Source organism: Dasypus novemcinctus, chromosome 29 (genome assembly GCF_030445035.2).
Source record: "Dasypus novemcinctus isolate mDasNov1 chromosome 29, mDasNov1.1.hap2, whole genome shotgun sequence".
Taxonomy (NCBI): domain Eukaryota; kingdom Metazoa; phylum Chordata; class Mammalia; order Cingulata; family Dasypodidae; genus Dasypus; species Dasypus novemcinctus.
The window spans coordinates 24407303-24422629 of NC_080701.1; the positions used below are offsets into that span (position 1 = coordinate 24407303).

Here is a 15327-nt window from a genome sequence, read left to right on the forward strand (position 1 = left end):
TTATTTATTTGTTTATTTTTGTTTATTTGGGAATCTCTCCCTCTGTTTGGAAAGAAAGTCTCATGGTATATAAAAATCTTGATTGGCAGTTGTTTTCTTTCAGCACTTCAAGTGTTTCAACCTACTGCCTTCTTGCCTCCATGGTTTCTGATGACTAATTGACATTTACTTTAATTGGGACTCCCTTGTATATAACTTGTTGCTTTTCTCTTGCAGCTTTCAGAACTTTCACTTGCCCTTTGCATCTCACAGATGGTTCCCTGTGTGAGGGGCATATTTTTCTTCAAGTTTTTACTCTATGGTGTTCTCTGGTCTTCTTGGATATGCATATTCACATTTTTTTGTTAAGTTAGGGAAGTTTCTTGTCATTATTTCTTTGAATATTCCTGCTGTTGCTTTCTCTCTTTCTTCTCCTTTTGGGAACCCCATAATGCATATATTGGTACACTTGATGGTGTTCCAGAGATCTCTGAGGCTAGTTTTGCTTTTTATAATTCTTTTTTTCTTTCTGCTTCTCAGCCTGACTCATTTAAATTATCTTGTCTTTGAGTTCACTGATTATTTCTTCTGCCAGTTCCAATCTGCTGTTGAAAGACTCCTGGGAATTTTTCCTTTCAGATATTGTAGTCTTTAACGCCAGTAGATTTGTCTCTTTTTTGTAAATTTCTATCTCTTCATTAAGATTCTGATATTATTTATTGTTTTCCTGATACCTTTTTGTTCTTTTTCTGTAATTTCCTTCATCTCCTTGAACATGTTGAAGATCATTTTTTAAGGGTGTTTGTCTGGTATGTCCACATTCTAGTTTGTTTCATTAGCGTTTTCTGGATTTTGTCCTCTTCCTTTGGATGGACCATTATTTCCTGTTTTTTGTGTGTGTGTATCTTGTAATCTTTCATTGTACACTGAACCTTTTAATATTTTAAAATGTTAACTCTGTTATTTATTCTTTGAGTTATCCTTTTTCTTGAGCTTGTAACCAGTTGGCGATGTAACAGAGTTTTTTGTTTGTTTGTTTTTGAGAGTCAGCTCTCCTATCAGGAATGTCCACCAAGGAAAATGCTTAAGTGCAGGGTCCTCCCTGTCTTTTCTGGGCCTGTGATTGTCCTGGGCTTGTGCTTGCTAGTGGCTCAGGAGTTCTGTTCACAGGAGCTTGAACCTCTCCTCTACGTTCCAGAGACAGTCCTTCCTCGCTCAGGTGTCCCACCGTTAGACTTACAGCAGGGAAACCTTTGTCCCAGGATGTGTGCCTCTATTGTTGCTTACACTGCGTCCATTCTCTCAAGCGGTTTTTGCCTGATGGGAAAACTTTGGGAGGGGGAACATGCTGGAGAGGAGTTTCCCAAGTCCGTGTTTCTCAGCCACAGCAAGGCAGGAGCCCACAAAGGGAGCAACAGTCAGCTCCTAACTGCCTTGAACAAGGGGTGAAGGACAGGCCAGGAAGGATGCCAGCAGCTTCTTCCATGGCTCCCCAAAACTGTGCTTTCTTTACCTGGTCCAGTAAATGCAACCTTTCCAGCTGCCCTCCACAGCCTTGAGGACGTGTTTGTCTTTAAGTCTCCTCAGCCACCTTTGTTCTTTTGTTCAAGGCTGGTTGAAACAATGGCCACCCTCACAGTTGGGCTCCCAGGAATCAATGCAGCTAATCAAAAGCTGTGGTGAGTGATTGGTCCATGCCCTCCCCTGAATCCCGGGAAGAGGATTTTTATGTCACTTTCTGACACCTGCAAGGTACACTGAGGGCTGGACCCCACTGCTGCGTACCACAAGAGTGGGGAATGGGCAACAGTGACTGCCATGTGGAAAGGACAATTTACTGGTATGTACCATAATTTACTAGCTTCTTCCTCCTGCTCTTCCCTGGGTGCTATACAGTGTTTCCTGGACTCTAGAGTTTCAAAATAGTTGATTCAGACCATTTCTACATGTTTAATTATTGCTCTGGTGGAGGAACCAATTCCTGGAGCTTCCTACTCCACCATCTTCCGACAATCTTTAATTGCTCTTTTAAAGTATGTATCTATTAAGTCCAAAATCTATTAAGGGCCATTTTTGGTTGGTTTTCTTTTTCTGTTTATTTGGTATTCTTTCCTGTTTTATAGTTATTTTTGAAAACTGTATATTTTAGGTTATATATTACAACTGTTCTAATATCAGATTCCTACAATCCCCAAGGCTTTTGTTACTGTTGGTTTGTCATCTTTTGTGATTGCTGCTTATTTTTCAGTGACTTCCTGTACTTATTCTGCAGATTCTGCATTATCTGCCAGCGTGAAGTCTCTGAGTTCTCTGCTAGCTTTTCTTTTTTTTCCTTTTAAGTCCTTGTTTTCATTTCTAAGCTAGCTACTTAAGGGTCATACTTAGGCCAGTATAATTTAGTTCCTATAGAATGATTCATCAGAAGTTTTCCTTAAATATCTTGTCTTTATGCCTTCCACCTCTTGCCAAGCACATCTACGTGATAAGCTAAGTCTTCAAACTTTGGGCAAGTTTACAGAACAGCCTTAACTTTGATTTCATGCTTGCACAGGCCTCAAGTTCAGTCAGAGGTGAGTGACAGGTGCTTTTTCCTTTCCCAGGTTTTTCCTGAGCATTTGTGCTGCCTTTTAGATCCCTAGGAATATGTCTGAGATTTTCCAAATTCCCTATGTTTGCCTAGTTCTACCACTTTTGCTTTAAAATTCTGGAATCACAGCTTGGGCAGTTGAAATGTTGCTTGGAGTTTGTTATTTGTTGGGTAACACCCTAGTGGTAGGTTTCCCATTTCCCCTCTTCTGCTGAGGCAAGCCCTGAGTTTAAAAAAAAATGCCCACCATTCTCTAAGAGTAGAGATTTCCCAGGGAGCTGCAAGTTTCAATAAAATCCTGACTGTGCTCTAGGATGATGCTGTTAACAGAGTTTCAAATGTGGTCAGATCTCTTCACTGCCTACAAGACTACTGACTTTTGCCCATGAGGCCACTTACCTGGGGAGAGAGGGCAAGGGAATAGCCCCATGTTAAATCATCTCAGAGTTCACTGTCCTACATTCCCGTCTAATCAAGAAGTTTCCTTGGATAGACAATTTTCAGTTCATTTTGTGGTTGGTTTTGGTTAGTTGCCAGAGTTGTAAAATGGTTGCTTTTACTTGTTGTGCCCGTATTTTTGTTGTCTTAAAGGGAGATCAAGTTCACTGGGTCCTCTCATACAGCTTTCTGTCGTAGTTATTATTAGTTTGATTTGACATCCCATTTAATTAATCTATGATAGGTGACATATTCACAATAGGTATGCAAGGTATTCACACCCACTTGCAACTAGCTGCTAGGCTAAAAATCCCAGGGCATGAAAGTGCATACTAGCCCAGAAAGCGATGACACTTCCAGTGACAAGTATAATTTCAAAATCTGATATGATTAGTCTTATCAAGACTCCCTCAGTGATAAAGTGTAGGAAGAGGGAAAGTAAAAGATGAGTTTCATGAACACTTTGGTTATTAGGTCACTTACCCTCAACTTTCTATTCAGGCTATTTTATTCAACTTTTGTTTGGTAACAAACTACCCCAAAACATAAGATCTTAGAATAATAATCCCTGTATTATATCTCGCAATCTTAATTCATGAGGGTTCACCTGGGCAATTCTGCTATACCGCAGTGGATAAGTCAGTGCTACCCAGCTTGTGGCTGGTCTACTACAGAGGGTCCAAGAGGGCATTCTCTTCATGCTTGGCACCGTGGTGGGGTGGTTGGAAGGCTAGGTTGTGTTGTATCACTCTCTTCCTACTCATGAAGTTTCCACCATCTCTCCATGTGGTCCCTCAAGTCTGTGGCTCAGAGCTCCCCAAGGACAAGGCAGAAACTGCCAGTCTTCTAAAACCTCGGCTCAGATTCGGCATAGTATCATGCCCACTGACTCTTCTGGTCATAGTATCATGCCCACTGACTCTACTGGTCAAAGCAGTCACAGGTCATAAAAGGGGAGGGAGATAGACCCCTCTCTTAAAGAGAAGATTGTCAAAGGATTTGCTGCCATCTTTATTCTGCCACACAGCCCATTTCCAGTTTGAAAAATAGAGTACAAAAATCCTAGCAGTTCTCTGTTCTCAGGACTGAGCATATCCCTGTGAATCTCTTGTCATAAAGGGCCACTGTGACATCCTAATTAAACCTGAGAATTTTATTTCTCCAGTCAGACATTTTCCTGATTCATTGAGCATGGTAGTGCCACCACCTTTGGAAAATTACTAAAACATCAACAGCAGAGGGACAAAGCCAGTGCTTTTCAAAGCTATAAGGGGAAATAGCCACCTAGCATTTGAAGAGATTTCCAAATATGATATTCTGCTAATTTCCACCCTCAGGAGGGGGAGTACTATTAAGAAACCACGGACAGTCATTGCTAACACATAATATTGATTTGCATGCCATTTCTCCTCCCCTGTTGGACTACCCAGCAGCAAAATGACCCTAACTCAGCTTCCAGGATAGCAAAACCTTTAGAAGGAAAACGGCTTCATTTCCTCAATATTACTTTGCTGTATTTCTTAATATCCAGTCTTTTTGTTCACACACTATCTGGTGCTGCCCCAGGGGCACTTCGGTTTGCTTCACTGGTTTTGTTCCTAACAGAACTCTGATCTTTCTTTCCTTTTCTGATCTTTGAGAATCTTACGAAGAACATGTGTACTTATTTCTAAACCTCAAAACCGAAAAGTGCTCTAACACTCCCCTTCCAAACATGATGGCTTGAACAACTCCAATGATGCATACACTTTGAAACACAAGTCTATTTATTTTCTTGTAGAGGGAACAGATATTCACCTGAAAACCTTTACTTTTTTATTCATTGAATTTTTTTATTTAGAAAAGTTAAAAAAAGAAAAAAGTTGTAGTTTTACAGAAAAATCATGTAAAAAATACAGCATTCCTATATATACCCCCCTATTGTCAGACACTGAATTAGTGTGACACTTTTTTTACAACTGATTAAAGAATAATTTGTACTGTTAACTATAGTCCATAGATTACATTCATTGTATTTTTACAATATACAATCTTTATATTAGCTCCTTGCATTAGTATGATACATTTGTTATAATTCATGAAAGAACATTTTAATAGTTGTACTATTAACATTATTTACAATAGGATTCACTATGTTATACAGTGTTACATTTTATCTTTAAATTTTTATTCTGGTAATATATATTCATCCTAAAATTTCCCCTTTTAACCACATTCACATAACACTCAGTGCTGTTAATTACACTTACAATATCGTGCAGCCATCACAATTATCTACTTCAAAAACTTTACAATCAACCTAAATAGAAATTCTGAACAAATTAAGCATTAACTCCCCATTCTCTACTCCAAACCTGTTCCTGGCAATATATTCTAGATTCTAACTCTGAGATTGCTTATTCTATTTATTTCATATGAGTGATATTATAAAATATTAGTTCTTTTGTATATGACTTACTTCACTTAGCATAATATCTCTCAGGTTCATCCATTTTGTCACATGTATCAAGACTTCATTTCTTTTTAATGTTGAGTAATATTCCATCATATATATACACCACATTTTGCTTACCCATTCATCAATTGATGGGACACTTGAGTTGTTTCCATCTTTTGGCAATTGTGAATAATGCTGCTTTGAACATCAGTGTGCAAAAATCTGTTTGAGTCTCTGCTTTCAATTCTTTGGGGTATATATACCTAGTAGTGGAATTGTCAGGTCATATGGTAGTTCTATACTGAGCTTTCTGAGGAATTTCCAAACTGTCTTCCATAGCAGCTACATCATTTTATATTCCCCCCAACAATGAATGACACCCATTTCTTTACATCCTCAACAACACTTGTGATTTTCTGTTTTTTAAAAAATAGTAGTCATTCTAGCAGGTGTGAAATGGAATCTCATTGTGGTTTTGATTTGCATTTCCCTAATAGCTAATAATATTGAAAATCTTTTCATGTGCTTTTTGGCCATTTGTATATCTTTTTTTTGGAGAAACGTCTATTCAAGTTTTTAGCCCATTTTTTATTGGATTTCTGTCTTTTTATTTTTGAGTTGTAGGATTTCTTTTATATTCTTGATGTTAACCCATTATCAGATACATGGTTTCCAAATATTTTCTCCCATTGAGTAAGTTGTCTTTTTACTTTCATAATAAAATCCTTTGATGCCCAAAAGGTTTTATTTTTGATGTGGTGCCATTTATCTAATATTTCTTTTGTTGATTATATTTTGGGTGCAAAGTCTAAGAAACCATCCCCTAAAGCAAGACCCATAATATGCTTCCCTACATATTCTTCTAGTAGTTTTATAGTCCTGGTACTTATATTTAGGTCTTTGATCCATTTTTAATTAATTTATATATATATATAGTGTCAGAGAAGAGTCCGCCTTCATTCTTTTGCATATGGATGTCCAGGTCTCCCATTCCTTTAATTGAAGAGATGATTCTTCCCCAATTGAGTGGATTTGACAATCTTTTCAAAAGTCTATTGGCTATAGATATCAGGGTCTGTTTCTGAACTCTCAGATTCAATTCATCTAGATATCTATCCTTGCTCCAGTACCATGCTGCTTTGATCACTGTACCTTTGTAATAAGCTTTAAAGTCAGGAAGTATGAGTCCTCCAACTTTTTTCTTCTTTTTCAACATGCTTTTGGAAATTTGGGGCCACTTATCCTTTCAAATAAATGTTACGGCTCTTCCATTTCTGCCAAAAAAAAAAAATCTGTTGGATTTTTATTGGGATTGTCTTGAATCTGTAAGTGAAAAATTGGCATATTCATGATATTTAGTCTTTCAATCCATTAACATGGAATGCCCTTCATTATTTAAATCTTCTTTTAATTTTTTAGCAAAGTTTTACAGTTTTCTGAATATATGTCCTTTAAATTCTTGGTTAAATTTATTTCTATATATTTGATTCTCTTCGTTGATGTTGTAAATGGATTTTTTTTCTGATTTCCTCCTCAGATTACTCATGATTAGTTGTATAGAAACACTACTTATTTTTGGATATTACTCCTATACCCTGCCATTATGCTGAAGTCATTTATTAGCTCTAGTAAGTTAGTTATAGATTCTTTAGGACTTCCTATATATAGGATCATGTCATCTGCAAATAATAAAAGTTTTACTTCTGACTTAAAGTTTATTTTGTCTGATATTAGTGTAGCTACCCCTGATCTTTTTTGGTTAAATTGCATGGAATATCTTTCCATCCTTTCAATATATGTCCTTGGGTCTAAGGTGAGTCTCTTGTAAACAGTGTATAGTTTGATCATGCTTTTTTATCTATTCTTCTAACTTGTGCCTTTTGATTGGGAAATTTAATGCATTAACATTCAGTGTTATTACAGTAAAAGCAGTACTTATTTCAGCCATTCTGTCCTTTGTTTTTTGTATGCCATATCGTTTTGTTGTTGTTGTTTTTTTTTGTCTCTCTTTTCCCTTATTGTGGCCTCCTTTTTTGTGTATCTGATTTATCCCTTTCTCATTTCTGTTTCTGTATATTTTTTAAACACGTCTTTTGTGGTTATCCTAAGGTTTGTATTATATAACCTACACTTATAACCTACTAATTTGACCAACTTAGCTTCAATAACATATACATTCTCTGCTCCCATATCTCTCTATTTTCCTTTCTATGTTGTTTTTATTCTACTTTACCTCTTCATATTTCATGGCCATTATCAGAAAATATGCCTTTTTCTTGTTCAATTGTATCTGACTCTTATGAATTAAGAGTAAAATTGAATACTGAGGATAAAGAACTATTGTGTTTTTCATTTACCCTTTTAGTTATCTTTACTGAAAATCTGTATTTCTTCACACTATTCAAAGCCACTCTCTCCTGTCTTTTTCTTTCAACCTGGATAGCTCTCTTTAGTAGTTCTTATAGGGCAGCTCTTTTGTTGGTGCACTCTTTCAGTTTCTGTTTATATGAGAGTATTTTAATCTACTCCTCATTTTTGAAAGACAATTTTGCCAGAAAAAGAATTTTGGGTTGACAGTTTTTCTCTTTCAGTACCTTAAATATATCGTACCATTGTCTTTTCACCTCCATAGCTTCTGATGAGAAATTGACATTTAGTCTTATTGAGGATCCCTTGTATAAATTTCTTTTCTTTTTCTTTCAGATTTTTCTCTATCTTTTGCATTTGACATTCCCGTTAATATATGTCTTGGAGTAGGTCTATTAGGATTTATTCTGTTTGGAATACATTGCACTTCTCAAACATGTATATTTGCGTCTTTCATAAGATTTGGCTGCCTCTAGTGTATTTTAATCCTCATGTTGTGATTTTCATTTCCATAATTCCTTTTACATCTCTTATAAACTTTCAGATTATTCTTTATGCTCACACATTGCCTTCTTAATATCCTTTATCTCTGTAGCCATGTTTTCCTTCATCTCCTTGAATTGATTTAGAAGATTTATTTGAACTTCTTTAATTAATTGCTCCAAATTCCACGTCTCCTCAGAAATTCTTGTTCATTCCTTTGACTGAACCCTGACTTACCTTTTCTTTGTATTGTTTTAAATTTTTGCTAATTGTGGACATCAGATTATCTTGGTGAGTTAACTCTAAATGTCAGTTTCTCACTCTTGTCTAGGATTTTATTGTTAAATTGCTTTGTGTTAAGCCTCTTCTTTGACACTCGATACAACTTATTCTGGACCTTTAGATTAGCCCATGTTCAGATTTACTCAGCTATTATTCATCTATTTCTTGCCTTGGATATGACTTTCTGTGCAATTGTTTTACCTTCAGGAGAAACCTTCCTTTCTTCTCTCCCTTTTCTGGGAATCTTGATCTGTTCTGTTTGTTTTTGTGCAGAATTTTCTCCTCAGCTCCTATTATTTGTTTAAATTCTCTTTCTCTCTCAGTGCCCACTCTTCCTTAGAGTTTTAAGCTCGGGGACCTATCCTGTCTTACAGAAGTTCAGTTCTCCCTATTTGGGCACTTTTTTTGTGATGTTTTTCTGCCTCTAGTTTCTTCCCAGTTAGTGTATTCCACCATGGGGAGCCAGACATGGTCAATCAAGAAAAGTGAGTCACTCCAGAAAAGTCTGTTTTGTGTATATGTAGTGTAGCCAACAGAAACTTGATTGAATATGTGCACATCTTGCCAACAGTTCTGCTGCAGTCGCTGACCAAGGGGGTAGGGATGTCCTTTTGGATGAAGTAGGAAGCACAGTTCTGTGGACTGTGTTCACCTCTGGGTCTCTGCAGATGTGGGTCCCTGTACCTGGATATGCATGGTGTTCTATCTCATTGCTTGAATGACTCTATAATCTGCATCTGTGGCAGGAGGGACACAAGACATGCTGCCTCCGTGTGACTCCAAGCTGTGTAGAATTGAGTTAGGGGGAGGTGTCTGAACTGGTCTGGGTCAGAAATTTCCTACATGATCTTGGAGATTATTTCTCTTTTTCTTTGATTCAGCATTTATGGAGTTCTTTTCTAGTCTCCGACATACTCTAGCATTCTAAGCATGTTGTATTTGTCCTTTTATTAGTTGATTCTGAGGGGAAACATTTCTATGGGATGTCTTCCATCACCATGGGATGTCCTGCATCACCATACTAATAGAAAAGGTTCTTACAACCTCCTTCTTGGACAGTGGAGCTAATGTTGCTGAGGTGTAGGTCGTTTATGGTAGGAGGGAGGTAGACCTCCAAAACACTGAAAGTAAGTTCATTTCCCATCTACCACTGAATCTTTCATACTTCAACAGTGATGAGCCCTCTTAAGGGTATGACACTGATAATACCTCTACTGCATGAGAAGCAAAAATATCACAAGTGAAACAGTTGATATTAGACTGTGTTTGATATTGAACTACTAGTTGAAGGCATTGTGCTATGTACTGAAGAAAAAAATGGAAAACAAAACAGACATGTTTCCTAAAAGTCATGGAGCTGATATTGTAGTGAGAAGAAAAAAGTCAATTAATAATAATAATGTGTATATTATTACAAATTATTATATATTTCCAAGGAAAGGAAATTGAATCTGCAAGAATACATACAAAAGAACTTCACCCAGACAAGGAGTTGAAAAAGGCATTTGGGGGAAAATGAAACTTAGCATGAAATCTGAAGGAAGATTAGGAGATAATCAAATGAAGAAGTAGAAGAATATACCAGACAAAGAAATAACATGTGCAAAGGGCCTAATTCAGAAGAGAAAATGACACATTCAAGATACAGAAAAGAGGTCTGTGTGGGTGGGGTAAATAGGGGAAAAAGGAAAGTGGAATAAGATCAGATTGAATAGAAATACATAGGCCAAATCATATATGATTGGTAGGTCATGTTAAGTATTTTTGTCCTTATTGTAAATGAAATGGTATCCAGTTAATAGATTTATGCTTAAGAATGGTGTAATTATACATAAATTTGGAAAAAAACTTCATGCTAGCCTCTATGTAGAGGATAGATTTGATCAGTGCTAGTATGCTTCTGAGAAGACCAGGTGGAGATACATTTTTTTCCAAGGGATGTTTATGAAGTTAAATCATTAGAATTTTATGATTGATTTAATGTAATAGATATGGCAAGAAGACAAAGATATTAAAAATTACTGCAAGGAAATGAATGGCAACTGCATTCATTGAGACAGAGAGCAAGGAAGAGAAGTCTTGAAAGGAAAGACTTTCTTGGGTATGTCCTCTGTGGTATCTGAGTGGAGATGTTAGGTAAATAGGGTACATATGTAGAGATAAAAAATAACTCTGGGTTTGAAATGTGTATTTAGATGTCATTGAATATAAATGGTAACTGAAACCATTGACATATTTGGATCTTCTTGGAAAAGTGTGTAGAATAAGAGAAACACTAATAATGCCAACACTTCATGACTGAGAATGAAAACTTGAGCTTACCAAAGGACAGAGAAGAGCAACAGAATGATAGAAAGACATGAGTTTTCAAAGGTCTAGGAAATAAAATGTTCTAAGAAAAAAAGTGGCCAATAGTCTTTGCTGATAAATGAAGTAATAGGAAGACTAAAAAATATATCCATTGGATTTAGTAACATGAAGATCATTGAGAAACTGATAAGAATGGTTTCAAAAGAGTGATGGGTATAGAAACCATGTTATTGTAGGTTGACAAAGAAACAGAATGAAGATAATTTATACGGCACTGATTTTAAGAAGATTGGCTGTGAGAGAGAGGAGAGAAGTAGTTGGAGGAAGTAGCATTTAAAATAGGAGTATAGAGTGGGAATAGCATGTTTGTAATTTTTTTTTAAATTCTAGAAAGATATTTAGATTATATAAATGTTACATAAAAACTATAGGAGCTCTCTTGCCAGGTGTCCTTGTGAGAGCAACATCATCTTCAAACCCTGTGTGGCAATCCCTGATGCACCGACACGATGCCCAGAGAAGACAGGGCAACCTGGAAGTCCAACTACTTCCTTAAGATCATCCAACTCTTGGATGATTATCCAAAATGCTTCATTGTGGGAGCAGACAATGCGGGCTCCAAGCAGATGCAGCAGGTCCACATGTCCCTCCGTGGGAAGGCTGTGGTGCTGATGGGCAAGAATACCATGATGCGCAAGGCCATCTGAGGGCATCTGGAAAACAACCCCACCCTGGAGAAACAGTTGCCTCATATCCAGGGGAATGTGGGCTTTGTGTTAACCAAGGAGGACCTCACTGAAATCAGGGACATGCTGCTGGCTAACAGGGTGCCAGCTGCCACCCATGCTGGTGCCATTGCTCCATGTGAAGTCACTGTGCCTGCCCAGAACACTTTTCTGGGGCCCGAGAAGACCTCCTTCTTCCAGGCTTTAGGCATCACCACTAAGATTTCCAGGGGCACCATTGAAATCCTGAGTGATGTGCAGCTGATTAAGACCAGAGACAAAGTGGGAGCCAGCGAAGCTACACTGCTGAACATGCTGAACATCTCCCCCTTCTCCTTTGGGCTGATCATCCAGCAGATGTTTGACAGTGGCAGCATCTACAACCCTGAAGTAGTTGACATCACAGAGGAAACTCTGCATTCTTGCTTCCTGGAAGGTGTTCTCAATGTTGCCAGTATATGTCTGCGTATTGCTTACCCAACAGTTGCATCAGTACCCCATTCTATCATCAATGGGTACAAGCGACTTCTGGCTTTGTCTGTGGAGACTGATTACACCTTCCCACTTGCTGAAAAGGTCAAGACCTTCTTGGTTGATCCATCTGCATTTGTGGCTGCTGCCCCTGTGGCCACTGCCACCACTGCTGCTCCTGCTACTACTGCAGCTCCAGCCAAGTTTGAGGCAAAGGAAGAGTCGGAGGAGTCTGATGAGGATATGGGATTCGGTCTCTTTGACTAGTCACCAAAAAGTAGCCAACACAACTAGCTTTATTTGTGAAAAAGGAAATGAAGGCTTACTTCTCTTAAAAAAGAATATATATATATATATATGGGATGATTCCCATATGCCCTGCTCCCCACACCACCCGCATTAGCAACATCCTTCATTAATGTGGTACATTCATGGCAATTGATGAATACATTTTGGAATATTGCCACTGATCATGGATTATAGTTTGCATTGTAGTTTACACTCCTTCCCACACAATTCTGTAGGTTGTGGTAAGATATATAATGGCCTGTATCTGTCATTGCAATGCCATTCAGGACAATTCCCAAGTCCCAAAATGCTCCCGTATTACACCTATTTTCCCTCTCCCTGACTATATTATATATATATTATATATATATATATATATCCCTGACTATATATATATATATATATATATAAAAGAACTATATATATGTAGTAGAACTATATATATGTATAAATATATATAGTAGAACCTTAAGCCTGTGCAGTTGTTGATGGTATGGATTTACTGAAAGGGGAAAGCTGACTAGGAAGAAGAAAGATGAGATAATTGATTATGTAAGAATCCTGGAAATAGGGAGAAGGGATATCAATCTCAGGAAGAGGTACATCCTCGCCATTGTAATAGGAGAGGATGGAAAACATGGTTGCAAAAATAGTTGAAACTGCAATATTAGGAGCAGAAAGTTGAGTAAGCTCTTTCTGTATGACTTCAATTTCTTCTGCGACGTATGTTGCATTTGCAAGTGGAGTGGTTGGAGGAGAGTATATGCCTAAAGCATTTGTGACAGAAAGCAAATAAAGCTGATTAACATAGTAGAGTTGTTGCACACTGTTGCTTTCCCATCTGGGGTTGCTGCTGATGACTTTATAATGATATCAATCTACCTGGTTTGTGAATATCTCCGTGACTATAGATTAATTGTGTATCATCAGGTTTTACTATTCAACCATATTGGCGTGCTACCTAAATTAACTAGTAAAAAGCAGGTATGTTTCAGTTGCATCAACACCGTGCTGATAGATGTTTGTTTTAGCTCTTGAATGACATCCTAACCAAAAACTCACCATATCTTTGTACTTCTTGGGGTAAATATTTAAACAGGGTGATGTAAATATTGAAATGTACCTTGGATTTTAACCTTGAATCTCAGATGAACCTTATTGTGATCCCTCAGAATCCTATAGTTTGACAATTACAACCATCAAATGTATTGTGATTTGCCTCATGCTTTTTCCTTTGTTCAGAATTTTACATCACTTTGACCATAAGATATCAATCAACCCAAAGACTTACCTTGCTTTGGATATCCCACTCTAAGAACTTTTTTACCTAGCATGAAAGCAATGAAAACTGTACACTAACTTCTCTTAACAAAATGCCTGTGTTACAGCTACAGTCATCCAAGGTCACCTGCACCCAAGGACAACTTCACCCAGGGGTAGATGAGATATAGGCAGACCTGTGCCTGGAGCATCAAAAAATGCCTTCTGCAATCTCATAACTCTGTTTATATCAGTACAGGTTTCATTAGTTAAGGATAAAGCTTTCCATAGCTCCCCACACTTATACACAATATTTTTAAGACAGAAAAGAATCCCCCCACCTTAGATCATTTCCATTCATTCAGGATTTACATTCTCATTTTCAGTATAATGTCTGCATTTTTTATGTTAATTTGCTCATCCAATTTGTTTAAGTCATTGACTGACTCATAAACAGACATATGCTCTCTAAATTACTCTCTTTCATTTCTTATTGACCTTATTTCTGCCATTAGTTAATATTTCATTACTCATAAACAAGTGGATCTCTGTGTTTATGGGAAAAATCTTAAAAATAGATAGCAGGAGTTTTGCTTGTATATCAACCTAAGAATGAGGAAAAGGAAGGTAAGAAGGCAGATAGGAGGGGGAAAGGAGAAAAATTGAACATTAGTATTTTTGTAATCCTAGATGTGAAGACTTTCTTAAATAATGACATATTAGTTTCCTAGCTTGGTGGTAATTTGGGTAGCATATGCTTGAAAATGTCAAGAAATTTCCTCTCAAAATGTTTTTTGCATAGATCTTATCATTTTTAAAAAAGATTTAAAAATGATGTTGTTCTGCTTTTTTAAAAAATAATTATGTACTTAGCCAATGTTTTTCTTATCTTCTCTATCTCATGGTTCACATTTCTTTCTCCTTAGCAATTTTCACATAATTCCTTAGAATATGTATTAGGGAATTTTTACTGCTTAGTGTCTGATTTATAAGAACAGATTTTTTGAAAAATAATCTTAAAATGTTATAATAATTATATAAATCACCTTAAATAGGTTGCTTATAGGAATTCTTGCTTAAGACTCACTCTCAAATTATTCCTGTCCTAGTACAGCATTATCATCACCAACAGTTTCATCAAATTGCCCTTGACCAATCAGAATCAGAGAATGTTCTTTCTTTTTTTTTTTTTTTTTTTTTGACTAGTTACTTTACATTTGTTTTGTTTTGTTTTGTTTTGTTTTTCTGGGGATGTCTTCATTTTTGGACTTTTTAAATTTTCTTTTAAATGCTACATTCAAAAAATATGAGGTCCCCATATATTCCCCACCCCACCCACGCCACCCCTCCCCCATCAACAAACTCTTCCATCATTTTGGCACATCCACTGCACCTGGAGAATACAATGTGGAGAACCGCTGCAGCAAATGTACAGTAGTCCACATTGTAGTCCACACTCTCCCCCAGTCCACCTGGTGGGCCACGACAGGACACACGACGTCCAGCATCCATCCCTGCAGCACCACCTAGGACAACTCCAAATCCTGAAAATGCCCCCACACCATATCTCTTCTTCCCTCTCCCAACTGTCAGCAGCCACCGTGGCCACCCTTTCCACATCACTACTACAATTTTTTCCCTTACTAATCACAATAGTTCCCCAGCAGAACACCAGGAAGTCCACTCTAACCCATACACTA

General features: G+C 37.2%; 1 pseudogene; it reads left to right on the forward strand.

Annotated features, from left to right (window-relative positions):
* The first annotated feature begins 11392 nt into the window (after positions 1–11392).
* LOC101429126 (large ribosomal subunit protein uL10 pseudogene) lies at positions 11393–12410 on the forward strand (annotated as a pseudogene).
* The last annotated feature ends 2917 nt before the right edge of the window (positions 12411–15327 follow it).